This window comes from Orcinus orca, chromosome 5 (genome assembly GCF_937001465.1).
Source record: "Orcinus orca chromosome 5, mOrcOrc1.1, whole genome shotgun sequence".
NCBI lineage: Eukaryota > Metazoa > Chordata > Mammalia > Artiodactyla > Delphinidae > Orcinus > Orcinus orca.
The window spans coordinates 41,592,786-41,611,495 of record NC_064563.1 but is presented as its reverse complement, the minus strand read 5'-3'; the positions used below and the strand labels follow the sequence as shown (position 1 = coordinate 41,611,495).

Genomic DNA, 18,710 nt, shown 5'->3' with positions numbered 1-18,710 from the left:
ACTGCTGTGACTTCTCAGGAAATCTTTGTCTACTTCATTCATTATGATTTGTATGTTCTTCTTCTTCCCGATCTATGTGGAGTCTGACTTGAACTCATTTTACATTCTTTGTTGACAGAGAATCCTGAAATAAATCCCTTAAAAGCTGCAAAAGACATTGTTGCCCACTTTAGCTGAACCTAATCAGGAGAAATCTAATGGAAATAAATGGCTCTTCCTTGCAATTTATCAAGATTGTTTTGGATTTTATATTGCTGTTGTTATTGTTGTTTTTAGCCCAGAGTTCAAGAATATTCACTTCAATTTGGAGAAGTCACTCTGGGCCATGCCACATGCCCTGGGCTTAGTTTGCAGATAACGAAAGGACTGCTGTCTCCTCTTGCTCCTTCAGGTTTACCCACAATTTATCAGAAGAAAAGGCATTCATACAGCTCCATGTTTCATTTGATTCAGCCAGCCAGTTCCTTCAATTTCCTCTCCAAAAGCACATGCAGCTGTTTATAAAATGCTTCTATTTAGAAGTCCTCCTTAGGAGGCAAAAGGAAATCTTAGGCTTCTTTCAGATAACGTTTTGCGAGTGAGGCTGAGAATAAAAAATATATTCCTATTTGTAAGGAGAAAAATCAATGCTGCCACCCCTACCAAGAGAGCTCAGTGTCCGCACCATGGACCTCTGCTTAGGAAAGGTGGCGTTCAAAGGCAACCAGCCCTCTTTACTGCTGGCTCATTGGGCTGGGAGCCAGGACTGCCATGATCCAGTTTAACTAACTGGGAGGGATTGTTTTCAAGGGGAGATGGAGGTCATTAATCAGGGCAGCCCGTATTTAGCTGTCTCAGCGTTCTGAAGTGATGTTAGACACGGAAAGTGATGAAAATCAAATAGGAATGTTCAGTAAGGGCAGTTGGTCACTATTAGGAAAGCAGATTTCCCCTGTACTATTCTTCTTTGTTTGAATTCAAGCAGTGAACGTTTCACAAAGTCCGAATGATATGATAAATAATCCAGTAAGTCATGACGCAATGCAATGTATATTTTAAATACAAGCCAGAATTTGTTATTTAATTAGAATGTTGCTTAAAACGAGAACAATGTTCTTTTATCATAATTATAGTCTTGGGACTTCCCTGGCAGTCCAGTGGTTAAGACTCCATGCTCCCAATGCAGGGGCATGGGTTCGATCCCTGGTCGGGGAACTACGATCCTGCATGCCTCATGGCACGGCCAAAAATAATAATAATAATAATAATAATAGCCTCAGTTTAGTAAAAGGCAGCATTTCACTTCTTTGTCTTCATTATCAAGCAATTGTGCATTCAAATAGTCGACAAAACTTTTCTTAAACACCTACTGTGTGCTAGTCTAATTCTGATTTAGAACCTTAATTCTGGTCTCATTCACTACATTATTTTTAATGCAAAAATTAAAACGAAAATGTTATACTTTAAGGTCTTTTCCTATTATTCTGTAGGCTGGCAGAGAGAAAATTGCCCAGGCAACTTCTACTACTATTTCAGTGAGAGATGAGTCTTAAGTTTGAAGATACAGCCCTGAACAAGAAAGAAAAGTTCCCTGCCCATGAGGAGGTGTCTTTCTCCAGGGGGAAGCAGACAATAAATAAATAGGTAAATAAATAATTGAAAAATAATTATAGATGATTATAAGTGCTACAATTAAAAAACTAAAACAGGAAGTTTTGATAGAGACTGACTGGCAAAGAAAGGGATAACTGCTCTAAGGTGGTTATGGAAGAATCATTCAGGAGGTAACATATGATCTTAGACCTGAATAATGAGGAAGGCCCCAGCCATGGAAAATCTGGAGGAAGAACCTAGGGAGCATCCAGGGAAAGCCCAAAGGGGATAACCTTGTCGTGGTCAAGGAATAGGAAGAAGGACAAGGTGCCTGCACGCTGTGAGTTAAAAGAGATCTGGGAGATGAGGTTGTAGAGGTAGGAAGGGGCTAGATAATGCAAGTTCTGTAGACCACAGTAAAGTGCAACTGGAAAACACTGAAAGACTGCAGGCTATCAGTATTATTTATGTTTTAAAGTTATCATTCTGGCTGCTTTATGGGAGACAGATGGAAGCAAGAAGTCTAGCTTAGAGTAATTGAGGTAAGCGATTAGTAGCTTAATATTGGCAGAGACAGGAAGTAAAGTGGATGGATTTGAGATGTTTTAGAAGCAAGAACCTCCAAACTTGCTGAAGAATTAGATACAAAGGTGAGGGAAATGTAGGAAACCAGGGAAAAGGTTAAGGTTTGAACAACCTTTTTGTTCAAAAAGGTGAATGACAGTGTCATGAGATGGAGAGTGGAATTCAGGGTGGAGGGGAGGAAAAGGTTTGAGGTGAAGGTAAGAATAGAGAATCCTTTGCAGCTCTGTTACATGGGAGATTTCTGTTGGACACCTGACTGGAGATCCGAAGAGTGGAGAAATAAAAGTAGGTGAAATTGGTTTGTAAAAGATAACGTAAAGCTATGGCAGGAGAGAAAAGTGGGAAGCCCAGGACCGGGCCACAAGGCGCTCTAACATTAGAGGTTCAGGATAGCGTGACAAGGAAATTGTCCTAGTACTTAATATACTGTAAATGGAGGCCATTTACAGTATGAAAATGGCCTGGGTATGAAATGCATTAGAGGAGGAATCAAAGATGACATAAACATGCTGAAAGCTGTAGCACTCTGCTATGTTAACTTTCTGCTGTGGTGAAAATAAAGATGAAAACCATTTCGTCTGAGTTAGCAAATACCATGGAAAAATAAATGAAGATCTTTATTCCATGAGGGTATTTATAACACATGACTGTCTCCACATCACTGCTGCCCTCATAAGCAGTTCTTCAGGTGCTATGATTTGTCTAAGCATAGGGGTGCTCTGGGATGAGTTTGGGGGGATATACAGCACACCTTTGCTTATTCAAGATTTGGAGAGTCCTGTTTGTTAATACTGAGTCATTTCCCCAAAGATGGGGTGGGAATCTTATGTCTATGTGTACAATCTCTGGATTAGTTCTACAGAAGTGATGGTTCAGTCTAGTCAGTTCTTAGGAACCAAGCCCATAGAAGTCTTCTACAGGGACTGCTCTCATGTTAGTATGATAAGCCAGCTCTGCCACTTTCTGGCTATATGTCCTGAGACGAGTTACCCAAGCTCTTCAAGTCTCAGTTTCCTCATTTATAAATGATGACAATACTTCACAAGCTTGTGATGAGCTTGAATGAGATACCATGTGCTGAGTGACTAAGCCAGTGCCTCAATGAGTCGTTAGGAGATGCTCAATAAATCTTAGTCTCTTCTCTCTCTTTTCATCCCAGTAACACACTGTAACCCACTAAAACCCCGGGTAATTCTGATTCTGGCCCCATTCACTATGTTACTTTTTGAATGTAAAAATTAAAACTAAAATGTTATAGTTATAGGTCACTTCCTGAATCAGTGATCCTTTTTGTGAGCTGGCAGAGGGAAAATTGCCTAGGCAACTTCTACTGCTATTTCAGTATGAGAAAGATTCTCAGTCAGTGAGCAGCATTCTTTCTCGGTCTGGGTAATTACCTCAGCATTGGTACGGTGCTCGTAACTTCCTATTTAAATTCTAGAGTTTGAGTCTAGTATCTAAACTCAGTAAGAACAGAGAAACTTCCGATCAATTGCTTGCCAGATTTCCCTATTGTACACAGTTCAATAAATCTGTGGCAGAACCACTGCCATTTTTTTCTCATTTCATTTGTTAATTCAACCAGTATATAGGGAGGCCCTACTAGGTGCCCAACACATTGTGCCCAACACAATGTAGACACGGGAGTGACCATGATAAGCAGGATGGACACAGTCCCTGAACTTACTCTTGCACAGGCCAACGTTAACCAACCTGCTCCACTGGCAGAGAAGTGGCTTTTCTCCTCTGCTCCATTCCTAAGAGGTCATCTACTTAGACGAAAATGCAACTTGTTTAAAGTTCCTGGAATTGTTTGGAAATATGAACTAAAGGTGATTGCCATCTTTTCCCAGACAGCTTTCTCTTTAATTGAGGAATAGGATCTGCTTCCTTTGCGTGTGTATTTTTAATTATAAAAATAACACATGCTTGCTTTAAAATGTGTTAATCGCCCCTAAAATGGGAAGCTTCTCTTCCTTGCCAGAAGAGAAGCTATTAACTGCTAAAATTTGGTGTCTACACTTCCCAGACGTTTCTTCTAAGCAGATACAAATGCATATCTGTGCATACCCACCCCCATGTCCCATAGACACACAATGTTTTGCTTATACAAAGATAATATCATACTGTTCTGTAACTTGATTTTTTTTCACTTAGCAGTATGTCATGGACATATCATTTCAGCATATTAATCCACCTGCGCTTTTAGCATGCTACACAATAGTCATGGAATTACTCAGTCATGGTTATTGTTTTTTTAACCATTCTTCTACCAATAGAACTTTGTTTCCAATTTATTGATATTAGAGACAATTATTTAGTAAATGTGCTTGTACATACATATTTTCTCATTTGTGTGTGCTTATCTATAGACTAGAATTCCTCTAAGTGGAATTGCTCAGTCAAAGGGCTTGTGCATTTTAAACTTTGATAATGTGAAATTGCCTTCAAGAAAGATGACACCCAATTTAGTTTCCTGTCAACACTATATGAGAATACTCACTTCCTCCCTCTCTGAATATTATCATTCTTAAATTTGCCAGTCTGATAGGAAAAATGGAATTTCATTTTAGTTTGCAAACTTCTGGTTTCCACTCTGACACGTAAAAAGCTTGGAAAACACCATTCCCATACTTACAAGAAAAAGCTGGACAAACTGAAAATCAATGACTTTTCTTAGATACATCACAGAATTGAAGTTTCAAGGTAAACCACACACTGAAATCTGGAGAGACAGGTGCATTCAGAGAGATACAACAGAAGCCACTGGAGCAGTAAGGGTGGGACCACTTAATTTAACTAATAATTGTGACGAATTGCTGGAGGCTGAGTGTGGATTAGTGTGAGTGAGAAACACCTGGGGCCCCAATCATAGGAGGGCCCCACAGTTTCGAGGTCTTTTTCCCCCAGGAACCCCACTAGGTTCTCATGGTGAGGATCTGAGAAAAATCCCCTCCTCACCCTGGGGTAGGGGCGGGGGGGGTGGAGATGGGAAGAGTAGCAAAGGTATAACCCTCCTGGATTCTTCTCCATAATGAAGGCCCACTCTCCAGGGACCACACTGAATCCTTATCCCACTTGGAGGCAGGGATTTCCACCCTACTCCAGCCCCTAGCCTTCCGGTCTCAACTAAAAAAACCCCAGAATGCAGTTAACAGGACATTGGGAATGGAGTATGGCGTGGGGGGATTGTCTTATATACTTAGTGAGGAGGGAGAGAAACACTTTTAAGACACAGGCCCACCAAAGATGGACTTAATCAGATTATAGAACACTTCCCTTCCCCACACGTTACTGCCATTCCAATAAGCTTCCAATGGATTACATCTGTAAGATCTGAAAAGCCCAAGGCTCTCTGAGTGGGAGTACAAAGGGAAGCCTAAAGCCAAGAGAGGATACAAAAGTAAGGACACCAGAGGAATTTGAAGGCTGTGGAACTTATAACTACAACAAACATTAAACATAGCCTGACTCCAAGCCAGATTAACATAACTCCTTACACTAAAGGTCTATTTACCTCACTACCTATTACTGATACAACATATCTGGCTTTCAACCAAAAAATTACAAGGCATGCTAAAAGACAAGAAAAAACACAGTCTGAAGACACAAAGCAAGCATCAGAACCAGATTCAGATATAATACAGATGTTGGAATTATCAGACAATGAATTCAAAATAACTATGATTAATATGTTTTAAAGCACTAATACAGGACTTGCCTGGTGGCACAGTGGTTAAGAATACAGCTGCCAACGCAGGGGACACAGGTTCGAGCCCTGGTCTGGGAAGATTCCACATGCCGCAGAGCAACTAAGCCCATGTGCCACAACTACTGAGCCCTCATGCCACAACTACTGAAGCCCATGTGCCTAGAGCCCATGCTCTGCAACAAGAGAAGCCACTGCAATGAGAAGCCTGTGAACCACAGCAAAGAGTAGCCCCTGCTCGCCCCAACTAGAGAAAGCCCATGCGCAGCAACAAAGACCCAACGCAGCCAAAAATAAATAAATAAACACCCCACACATTAAAACAAAAAGCACTAATACAAAGATAAACAGCATGTAAAACCAATTCAGTAATGTCAGCAGAAAGATGGAAACTATGAGAATCAGAAGGAAATACTAGAAATGAAAAACTGTAATGGAGATGAAGAATGTTTTCAGTGGGCTCATCTACTGGACAAGGTGAGGAAAGAAACAGTGAATTTGAAGTAGCCCAATAGAAACTTCCCAAATTGAAACTCAAAGAGAAAAAACAATTTTAAAAAACAGAACATTCAAAAACTGTGGGACACCCGTGAGCCATGGCCGCTGAGCCTGCGCATCTGGAGCCTGTGCTCCGCAACGGGAGAGGCCCGCGTACCGCAAAAAATAAAAAACCGTGGGACAATATCAAAAGGGCTAACGTGTGTGATTGGAATACTGGAAGGAGAAGGGAACAGGGCATAAACAAGATTTGAAATAATAATGTCAGAATTTTCCAAAATCAGTTATAGACAACAAACCCCCACAGACACCAAGCAAGATAAAAAAGAAAAAAGAAAAATCAAAACCTAGGCATTTTATTTCCCACCTCTTTTATACCAGTGAAGCTTGGAATCCTGGCAATTTGTATTTTTTCTCTAAATTAACTGTTCATATTGTTTGACTATTTTTCTTATAGATTTACAGGAATATTTTATATATTACGTGTAGTAATCCTTTGTCTGTTATGTACATGGCAGGTATTTTCTCCCATAACTTTGTCTGTGGAGCCTTTAACTATACTCAAATATTTAAAATATTTTTAATTTTTAAAAAAAATATATTTTTGATCAATTTTGTCAATCTTTTTCTTTTTTAAAAAATAATTTCTGTTTATTTAGCTATTTATTTTAAAATTATTTTTATTTATTATTTAGTTTTGGCTGGTTGGGTCTTCATTGATGCGCGTGGGCTGTCCCTAGTTGCAGTGAGCGGGGGCTACTCTTTGTTGTGGTGCACAGCCTTCTCATTGCAGTGTCTTTTCTTGTTGCTGAGCACAGGCTCTAGGTGAGCGGGCTTCAGTAGTTGCAGCATGTGTGTTCAGTAGTTGTGGCTCGCGGACTCTAGAGCACAGGCTCAGTAGTTGTGGCACACAAGCTTAGTTGCTCTGCGGCATGTGGAATCTTCCCAGACCAGGGCTCGAACCCATGTCCCCTGCACTGGCAGGCAGATTCTTAACCACTGCACCACCAGGGAAGTCCCTTCTTTTTCTTTCTTAATTTCTGGTTTTTATTTGCTTAGAGATGATCTTTAACTTCCCCAAATTCTAAAAAGATTCTTTTTTTCTTTGAATACTTTTTTATATTCAACATATAGCTCTTTAATGTATATGGAATTCATTATTGTGTATGTTATGAGGTAAAGATATACTTTACTATTTTCTAATTAATAACAATTTTCTAATACCAATTAGCAAATAGTCTACTTTTCCCTCCATTAAAATGCCACCTTTATTATTGAAAGATACATGTTGAAAATCCTATCCTTCATCTACCTATTTACAACAAACTATTTTTGGACCTTCAATTCCACTTTAGTGAACTATTGATTTATTTCTGTGCTAAAAATCGCTTTTTATAATTACTATAGCTTTATATTATGTTTAAATGCTCTATTTGGTGAGGTAGGTCATTTTTCTTGTTCTGCTTTTTCAACTCTATCTTTGTTATTTTTACCCATTTTCCATTTAGAATGAGCAAGTCAAATTTTATTTTTTTAAATGCTAATGGGGTTTTGATTGGAGTTGATTAAATTTAGATATTAATTTAGGAAAAAATCAACAGCTTTATAACCTTCAGTCTCTCCATCCAATAACACAGGCTTTTTTGCCATTAGTTAGCTCTTCCTTTATATCCTCTTGGGTAAGGTTTTATAGTTTTCTTCATATGGGTCTTGTGTACTTCTTTTAGGTTTATTCTTTCTATAACAGATAATCTGTTGTTTTGTTGCTATTGTAATTGTAATTCTTCTAATTATAGTAAAGCTTTTTGTTTTTTGTATATTGATATAATATCTGGTCACATTAGTAAATTTTAACTCTTATTAGTTCTAAGTTTTTTTCCAATTAATTGTCTTGGGTTTCCTAAGTAGATTTTTACAATAACCACAAATGATAACTTTTCTATTTATTTCTATGATTTACATCTAATATCTTTTTCCTGCCTTATTACATTTACCCAACACATTATTAACTAGTAATGATAATTATGCACATCTTTTTAAAAAAATTAATAGGATTGCTTTTAGTATTTCACTATTATGAATAATATTTATTGCAGTTTCTGATAAGAAACTTTTCCTTCTAGTCTTAGCTTGCTAATAATGTTCAAAAGATACAAGCATTCATTTTTAATATGCTTTGAAGCATCTATTAAGATGATCATGTGGATTTTTTCTTTTAATCTATACATGTAATGGATTACTTTAACAGATTTCCTAACATGTTTAAACCATTCTTGCATTCTTATGTAAACACTAGTTGGTTACAGTATTTTATTCTTCTAATGCATTTTGGTTTGCTATTATTTTATTTAAGACTTCTTAAATATCTGATTCATGAGTTGTATTGATGTAGTCATTTTTTTTTCTTCTTTCTTTCCTTTTTTAAGTTACTTTTTTAAACTGAAGTATAGTTGATTTACAATGTTGTGTCACTTTCAGGTGTACAGGAAAGTGATTCAGTTATTATATATATATATATATATATATATAAAATTTTTCAGATTCTTTTCCCTTATAGGTTATTACAAAATACTGAGTATAGTTCTCTGTGCTATACAGTAGGTCCTTGTTGGTTATATATTTTATATATAGTAGTGTATATATGTTAATCCCAAATTCCTAATTTATCCCTCCCCTGCCTTCCTCTTTGGTAACCATTAGTTTGTTTTCTATGTCTGTGGGTCTATTTCTGTTTTATATATAAGTTCATTTTTTTTTTTTTTTAGATTCCACATATAAGCGATATCATGTGACATTTGCCTCTCTCTGTCTGACTTCACTTAGTATGATCATCTCTAGGTCCATCCGTGTTGCTGAAAATGACATTATTTCATTCTTTCTTATGGCTGAGTAATATTCCATTGTATATATGTACCACATCTTCTTTATCCATTCCTCTGTCAATGGACATTTAGGCTGCTTCTGTGTCTTGGTTATTGTAAATAGTGCTGCAATGAACATTGGGGTGCATGTGTCTTTTTGAATTATGGTTATTCCTAGATGCCTAGGAGTGGGATTGCTGGATCATATGGTAGGTTTATTTTAAATTTTTAAGAAACCTCCATACTGTTCTCCATAGTGGCTGTACCAATTTACATTCCCACCAAGAGTGTAGGAGCGTTCCTTTTTCTCCACACCCTCTTTGGCATTTATTATTTGTAGACTTTTTGATGATGGGCATTCTGACCTGTGTGAGGTGATACTTCACTGTATCTTTCTTTCTTTTTTTTTTTAACTTGTATGTGTTTTGTACTAAGCTTAAGTATCAGGGTTACATTGTCCTTATTCATTACATGGGATGTTTTCTCTCTTTGTGTTTGCTCTATAACAATTTAAATAACTAAGGAATTATCTGCTCCTTGAGGAAACAGTCTCTGGGGAACTGATATACTTACATATACTTATACCAATTTTTTCTTGTGTAATTTTCAAGACTTTCTCACTGTTCTGGGCCTGCTAACGGTACCCCTTCTGGTTTCTTAGCTCTGTTGTTGATTATTCTGACTTTTTATACTTCTTGTGTTATTTCAATGAGATTTTGGGTAGGGTATTTGGTCAATCATCCTGCAAGGCTTTCTATCTTTTTGTATACTCTCAAACAGATCAAATAATAGAGAAATTATCTGTATCTTGAAGGCTTGCTAGGACTTGCCAGTGAACAATCTGAACCTGGGCCACCTCTTCGTCTTTGATTTATTCTGGTGTACTTCTTCCTGAACTCATAAAAGTCAATCTGTCTGCTGGACTTGGGACTCATCTTTGGATATTGCCTCTCAAGAAGACCCACTTGATTTCACACATTCTACCCTTGGGGAAGAGTTTTGTTTTGTTCTCCATTTTAGCAAACCCAGCCATGGCTTCTTATGTGTCTTGAATGGCAAAATCAGTCAACTGTTTTTCTATCTTAAGTGTCCCCTCTTGGTTCCACAGTGCATTTTTAACCAATATAAACAAAATATGAAGTGAGTGTAATTAAAAATATATATATCAAATATTCGAAGTGAGTATTGTCCTGATAAGTTAGATTATCAGACACATAAGCTGCACATTTAGTCAATGGTGGCTTTTGAAAGGAGGTTGGTTTGATGTGTTCGCATCACATGTGTTTGAATATCTGACATTAAGTCTCGCATTCCCTTGGAAGGAACAACCCAGAGGATTTTCTGCAGTGAGAGTTAATTCAACTCAAAAGTGCGTATCTCTTAAGGGATGAGGGGTTGAGAGTAAGAGATACAAAAAACAGCAATAATGTAAGAATAAAACCACCTCCAGAAATCAGGCTTACAGTACAAAATATTTTTACTATAAGACTTATTTTAAGCTGCAAATTCTTACATGTCCTCATTAAATGGATATACATTTGTCACAGGGAAAACAATATGACTGTTAAGAGAATGATGAAAGCTTAGTCTTCAGTAGGATGAGTCATGAAAAACAGAAGAGTAAAAAACACCCAGAAGGGTTTCATTCACCAAGAGCTGAATCTTTCACAAGATTTAACTTTCACACTTTAGCGATTTGTATAATTGCTACAATTGCCACCAGGCCCTCATGCAAATCTTCTGATATTCCTAAATGAGAATTGCCAGCAGTTGCTTGTCAGTCATGTACTGCTACATGACTTATCTAGTCTGAATTATATACAACATCTCAGCAGCATACTCAGAAAGGACTGTTAAGCCTGTTAGCATCCTTCCTCAGGTCCAGAGAGTTTCAGGAATCTTTGAAGTTGATGGTGCAGTGGAGCAAAGCTTTCTGTTCAAAGGGCAGCATCTTCCAAAGCAAGCTGATTAAGCCTCATTCCAAGTGCACCCTTTCCTTGTTGCTAAATTGAGCTCCATTCCTTCTCCCCACCATATCTGGAAAGATGCCGTTCGGGGGGGAATCTTCCCAAATAACACCCAACAGAGTTACATCTCCTATAGCAATTTTAATGACTGAGCATTAAGAACCAGAGTCTAAACTGTGCCCAGGAGCTCATGAAATCTGCTCTATGTGCCTGCTTATGGAACAAGGCAGGGGATTTTCTGTCTTAAGTAACAAGGCACGCCATGCATCTGGAAGGAGAAGCAGGCCCTGAAATGTTCACAGCATGCTGCAGCCGAATGTTTTCTCTCTTCTTCAGAAGATAAACTCTCTTCTTCAGAAGTTTTGATTTGTTTTCTTTGAATTTCAAAAATCCATACAGGGAGGGGAGACAAGTCAGGCAAGCAATTCCATAATGCTTCTTATGTGGGAGCCACTTTCTGACAGGCTGTTGTGTTTGCAGAGATTTACTCTGCTGCATCACAAGGCATGGAGATGAGCCTGTGAAAATCCCTGAAGTAGAGTGATGAGAATGGGGCAGAGAGGAAATAACCTTTTATCACGTCTTAACTTAGGCCCAGAAACTGTGCCTGCACCAGTCCAGAACAGCAGAGAATGCCATCTTTTTTTTTTTTTACCTCTAAATTTCTGTGTTTTTTTTTTCTTAACCAAACCACAAAGAACCACAATCTTTCCCAAATGAATCACAGAAGATCCATGGTTCTCAGCATTTTTTTTTTACATCTTTATTGGAGTATAATTGCTTTACAATGGTGTGTTAGTTTCTGCTTTATAACAAAGTGAATCAGTTACATATATACATATGTTCCCATATCTCTTCCCTCTTGCGTCTCCCTCCCTCCCAGCCTCCCTACCCCACCCCTCCAGGTGGTCACAAAGCACCGAGCTGATCTCCCTGTGCTATCAGCATTTATTTTTAAATAACGTGTGTTGTCATATTATGGAGAGTCATAAATTGCATATATAAATCTAAAAATTCAGACATTAAAAAAATGTGTAGCCTTCTATCCTTAATTCCAAGGAAATGTTAAGAGTTATTTATTTTTGAAGATCAGCATTATTTTGGTGGCAACCTTTGGGGTTTTACTTTACTAGTGAAAGACAGTGATTCATCTTGCCCTCACTAAGGCAAACCCAAGACAGGCTTGATGATTCTTTAAGCGGTAGAGTCAGCGACACTTGTTAGCAAACACTTTTCTAACTTGTCAGAGGCTAATTATTTTTGATGTGTGGTTTTTATCAAATACCTTCTAAAGAAACTGCAATGTCTTTCCTGAATTTTTTCTTTGCAAGAGCCTATTTCTAAGAGCACATTCAATCTTAGGTAATAGTTTCTCATTTGTATGAAAGTTGCTGTCTTTCGTATTTGCTTTTTCTACTGATTTCCATAGAAATCATTCTTGCCCTTCTGTGAGGAGTACAGGAGCCAAGGCTCTGATGTGACCCCTGGTAGCGAGAGCAGGTCCGCACAGATGTGGTACAGAGCTTCCCAGCTCCGAAACACGTGCGAGCACACAGAACTCTCTTTACTTTTCAGTCTCAGAATTAGTGGATTTATTGGGCTGGTGCTGACATAAAAAATGAAATGAAACATCTGATTGTAACAGCTGCACAAAATTTGGACTCATGTAAACTGGTCTGACATCACACATTCTGCATGTGAGTTCCATGAGTATTCTCCATATGGTGCTAATACAATAACATGCCTACAAAGTCCCTGTGGTTTATGGCATGATGAGCTCCAGAGCTGAGGAAATAAAGCCAGGAAGCCTACGCCATTTGCCGAATGGAGCTAGCTTTGGGTAAAGTCTCGTTCTCACTGAGCTGCTCAGGCTCACTAGGCGCAAGAAGCCATGCTGGGCATAGTACCAGCAGTAAGCTTTATGTTGGAGATCCTGGTCCCCTCTCCTTGGAAGGGGTGAGAGTGAGGTCTCACAATGTTTTTTTACCTTACTCCATAGAAAAATAGATGTGGGAGTGTAAAGGAGTTGCCAAAGCCACCTTACTCCTTCCCAGCAGTCAGGAAAAGGCAGGTAGAAAGAGAGAAAGAGAACATAATGGCTCAACAGAAATCCTGGCGAGATCTAGCAATCCTTTGCTGGGGAGGCTGGAGTTCTGCCCAGGGCACACGGTGGCATTGATCAGATCAGTGACACCCCACACTGACCCACAGCTATAAACACAATCTGCACATGTTCTCTTTCTTCAGCTAAAGGCAGGCGGGGCGGGGGTGGTCCAGGCATTTGGCAAGTAGTTCGTGTTGCTCTGACAGGCTGTATATGTGGCCTAGAAAAAAATTCTGTCCTTATTTAATTTTTGAAAATGACTCAAAGACACTTGTTTATCTGTTGGCAGATTAACCTCACAGAGGATGACTTTTGGAAAATATTTAGCGGCAGCTTAGCTTTCCCTGTTTTCTCAGCATAATGCTGGATTGCTTCCCTCACCATCAGTTTCCAGGCTCAGAGAAAACACACTGCAAGTGTAGCATTGTAAACAGATTCGTCTGATAGACTTTCAAGGTCAGTGAACTTATTGAATGCAGCACCTGTTTGCATGAGAGAATTCGTAAGTGGGTATATCAGGTTGGGGTCCCTCATATTTTAGAGCAGCACCTATTGACTGTATGTGATAGTCCATTCTAGCTCTGTTGGGCACTAAATACACAGAGGCAGAAAGAGATCTCTGAATTTCAAGAGTTGCAAGGGGGGGAGACAGAACATCTTTGGGCCCAAGTGAGGATTTTCATGGTCTGAGAAAGGGAAGGGAGAAAAAAAACAGGTGGGGATAGGAGAAATCTCAGGAGAGTAATGAACGTTCTCATATGGTTATAAAGCATTTCAAAATAGAAAAAAAATCAGTGCTACCTAGCTAATTTTTTCCTCCAGTGAAACGTATCTTCAGTCTTCTTAAATCATAAGCAGAACAGAATTACATTAATAGAAAATCACTTCATAAACAATTTTACTAAAATTTATTCATTCTGTAAAATTGGAAGCACCTGTGATTTTAATTGACACAAAATGTAAGTTAAAACGTAAGCTTAATACTGGAATCATTGTGTAGTACACCGTAAGGTCAGTTGTAAAATTCTCCTTTGTTTTGACCATCTATGCAATGGCTCTCCTCCATCATGATGGGCAATGTAGAGATGATTGTTAAAGAAAAGCAAATAGGTTTTTGAGGAATTCTGGTCTAATCTCCTGGGGCCCAAGGTGGTGGCTTAGAACCATCCCACTGCAGCTGAGATCAGAGAGTCTATTTGGGGTTCTATCTAGGTTCTAGACCATTCTCTAATTGTCCAACTGGAATTAAACAAACTATACAGTGTTAATGAACTGTGTGGCCACATCTGCCTCTGCCAGGCGTACTACGGCCCTGATGCATGCTGTTAGGTCACCACACGTTAATTATCTTTCAGGTTCTCTGCACATTCTTTTCTAAACAAGGCAGCCCTGCCAACTTGTCAACAGGGCATTATTCTCTACAAACGAAGTTACTTTCTTTTTGCCGGAGAATGCCCACAATGACTTTCTCAGAGGTCTGGGAACAGAAGCAAGATTGTACCTTTCACTGCCTCTTTAATTTAAAGGAGAAAAAAAATCTCTGTAAGCTAATATGTAGTTTCATTGGTGATTATAGTACTGCAAGCTTCTCTGATTTAAACCAGAGAACAGGAAATGTCACCTTCTCAGCTGGTAGAGAAGAAAAAAACATGCAGGTGGATGGTGTGAAATTTAAGCAGACTTGGGAAAGAACTAATCCATGTTTAGAATTCTCCACTGGAGATGTGTTTTGACAGTTCTCTGGTGGTTTCCTGTTTTGGTTTGCCCACTTCATGTTAATGCATGAGGCAGCATGATATAGCTGAAAAATCATGTGTTTTGAGGTCAGGTGTCCCACTCCTGTCACTTTCAGCTAGGCTAGTCACCTATTTCTCTGCGCTTCAGGTTATAAATCTGATAATTCGGGCAATGATACTTAACTCAATGAATTGCTGTGAGAGGTAAAATGATAATGAATATAGAAGTGCTTTATATTGCTGCCTGCTACTTGCTAGCTGTGTGACTTCGTGCAAATTACTTAATCTCTATGCCTAGATTTTGTCATCTATGAAATGGGGATAAACCCCTGAGTTGTGGTGAGGATTACATAAGTTAATACATATAAAGTGCTTAGAATAGTGCCTAGTATACAGTATGCTACTACATACTTAGCTCTAAATGTTTTCCATTATTTCTATTTATCAGGTGATATAGATATGTTACTTATTTTTTCAGGTGTATTTCACTTTATACTAATTTAAATACAGCAGAATCTATATTTATAATTCTATTATTACTGAGTATTTTGTGCAGAGCACTAAGATAAGTGCTGTATATGAATATAAATTAGGGGGATAGTTATTTGTGTTGCAAAAGGGAATAGCAATGGACTTGAGGACACGGGGAGGGGGAAGGGTAAGCTGGGACGAAGTGAGAGAGTGGCATGGACTTATATACTCTACCAAATGTGAAATAGCTAGCTAGTGGGAAGCAGCCGCATAGCACAGGGAGGTCAGCTCGGTGCTTTGTGACCACCTAGAGGGGTGGGATAGGGAGGGTTGGAGGGAGATGCAAGAGGGAGGAGATATGGGCATATATGTATATGTATAGCTGATTCACTTTGTTATAAAGCAGAAACTAACACACCATTGTAAAGCAGTTATACTCCAATAAAGATGTTAAAAAAAAAAGGGGGGGGGGAATAGCAAGGCAGTGCTTCAATTCAAGAATTCACTTTGACAGTACCCACTATTGTTTTCAACACAATTTGAAGTACAGAAGACATGTAACACATCCTTCAAGGAGTGTTTTAAATATATTTTTATTATTCTAATATTAATGCATGGTCATTGTAGAAAATTTTAGAAAATACTGATAAGCAATAGTAATAATTATTATTATAACAATAGTAATAAAATGAAATCTAAATCACCTATATTGTCACCACCAAGAGGTAGATATTTCTCACACTTTTGTTTAAATTATTTTGGTTTGTGTGTGTGTGTGTGTAGGTGTACACAAAATTAGAATCATACTGCTTTTAAAAATTTAATAAATCATAAACATCTTTCCATGTTACTAAATATTCTTTTTTCATTATTATTAAAAAAATTTTTTTTGAAAGTTTCGGATCTAAAGAAGAATGATAAAAATAGTGCAGAGCTATTTCTACTTAAATATTTGTCTACTCTTTTTAGCATACTTTGGTGGAACTTGCCATCAGCAACGATTACTGTGGTATTTTAATGGTGATTTTCTATTTCCCTCATGTCCCTTCTGTATTTATTTATTGGTATTCTTCTCTGAGGAAGAGCTGTTCCTTCTCTCCCATATATTTACTTAATCATTTATATCCATGTGGACTCATGAACATTTATTTTATTCTCTTTGTTAAAATCTAATATTGTACCATTGCTTTTTATTTTGTTGTTCAAATTGTTCCAGCTTTGATTATTGGGAGCTCTTTCAGATTGGTTCCTATGCACTTTTTGTACTGCCTACATTCAAACACCACAGATGCTCCAGGATCATCAACTACCCCAGCCCCTGGAATCAAACAGTTCTCCAAAGATCCCTGATCTCTTATATTGGAGGGTGGTATTTAGAAACCAATACCATCAGGAGTTAGGTGTTCACCTTGTTTACTGAGGTTTCGCTGTTTCTAACCCCTCTCAGTAGATAGAGCCAAGAATGTGTGTGTGTGTGTGTGTGTGTGTGTGTGTGTGTGTAAGTGTACATTAACTCATGCATACACATATATCTATATTTCTGTACTAATTTATCTGTATATATTTAAAACTTTTGCAAATTTAACATTTAAAACATGGGTGCATATTGATACCTTTGAATCCAGTTGAGCACCACAGGAGTCATCACAGCCTTCCCTGTTTTCTTATGTGTTAACTTCTTTCTCCAATAGTGAGAGACCTGACTCTGATTATCTACAATATATTTAGCTGTTTGTTTAATCCAACTATACAAAATAAGTTGTGTCAGAATTCCTAGCCCATCCCCCTGTGAGAAACAACTGAAGTGCAGTGTTTGTGTACTTTAGCCTTGCATCAAATCAAAACACTGTTTATCTAAAGTTACTTAGGTTGGCTCCTCTTCTCCCCATCCCCCTTCAGTGTGCTTATGTGATCCATTTAAAATAAGTTAAATGCATTTGTCACAATCTGCATTCCATCTTTTCTCCCACAGCCTGGTAGATTTTTTTTTTTTTTTAACCTGTAGTAAAATTCACTTTCTGTGCTGTATGTTTCTATCAGGTTTGGCAAATGCATAGAGTAGTATTATCAACCATCATTCCATACACAATTGCATCACCCCAAAGTTTCTCCTGCTATTCCCGTAGAGACAACTCCCACAGCCCCTGATCCATCAGCTACTCATTGGTTTTCCTCCTTATGATCTTGCCCTTCCAGAGTGCCATGTGAATAGAACCCAACAATTCTGGGTCTGGCTTCTTTCACCTTGTAAAATGCAGGTAAGATTCGTGCATGCTGTTTTGTGAGTCAGTAGTTCATTCTATTCTATTGCTGAAAGTATTCTATTATGTACCACAGTTTGTAGAACATCTAGGTTGTTTCCAATTTTAAAGCAGCTATGAATATTCACTCACAGGTTTTGGTACGAACGTTTTCTTTTCTTTTCTTTTGGATGCATGGCTGGGAGTGGGATTGCTGGGTCACGGGGTAGGTATATGTTTACCTTTATAAGAAACAGCCAAACTGTTTCACAAAGTGGCTGTGCCATGTTGCATCCTCATCAGCACTTGGTATTGCCAGGTTTTTTACATTTTAAATATTCTAACAGGCATATTGTGGTACCTTATTGTGGTTTTAATTTATATTTCCCTAATGATTAATAATGGTGAGGGTTTTTCTTATGCTTGTTTTTCATCTGAATATGTTCTTAGGTAAAGTATACGTTCAGCTCTTTTCCTGTTTTAAAACATTGGGTTGTTTTCTGATTGTTACGATTTATGAGTTCTTTATATATTCTGGATATAAGTCCTTTTACAAATATGATTTTAAAATATTTTCTCCCAGTTTGACTTACCTTTTCATTCTCTTAATCAAAAGCAGAAGTTTTTACAGAGAAAATTTTTTTATTTTAATACAATCCAGTTTATTAACTTTTTTTCTTTCATGGATCATGACTCTGTTGTTGTATCTTAAAAACTCTTTGCCTGGGCTTCCCTGGTGCGTCCGGAGCATGTGCTCTGCAACGGGAGAGGCCACAACAGTGAGAGGCCCGCGTACCGCAAATAAAAAAAAAAAAAAAACTCTTTGCCTAACTCAGGCTTCCTCAATGGTGGCACTATTAACATTTTGGACTGGATAATTCTTTGCTGTGAGGGGCTGTTCTGTGCACTGTAGAATGTTTAGCAGCATCCCTGGCCTCTACCCATTAGATGCCTGTAGAACTCCCTC

The 18,710-nt window shown here is 38.1% G+C and overlaps 1 long non-coding RNA gene across 2 annotated transcripts in view; it reads left to right on the top strand.

Annotated features, from left to right (window-relative positions):
• Nucleotides 1-17,818, top strand: part of LOC117197482 (uncharacterized) — a 34,139-nt gene extending 16,321 nt beyond the window's left edge. For both annotated transcript variants that reach the window (XR_007477367.1, XR_004478128.2), the window contains 2 exons: nucleotides 1,470-1,623; nucleotides 17,700-17,818. This is a non-coding gene — a long non-coding RNA (uncharacterized LOC117197482). The remainder of the gene's footprint in view (nucleotides 1-1,469; nucleotides 1,624-17,699) is intronic.
• Nucleotides 17,819-18,710: the final 892 nt, after the last annotated feature.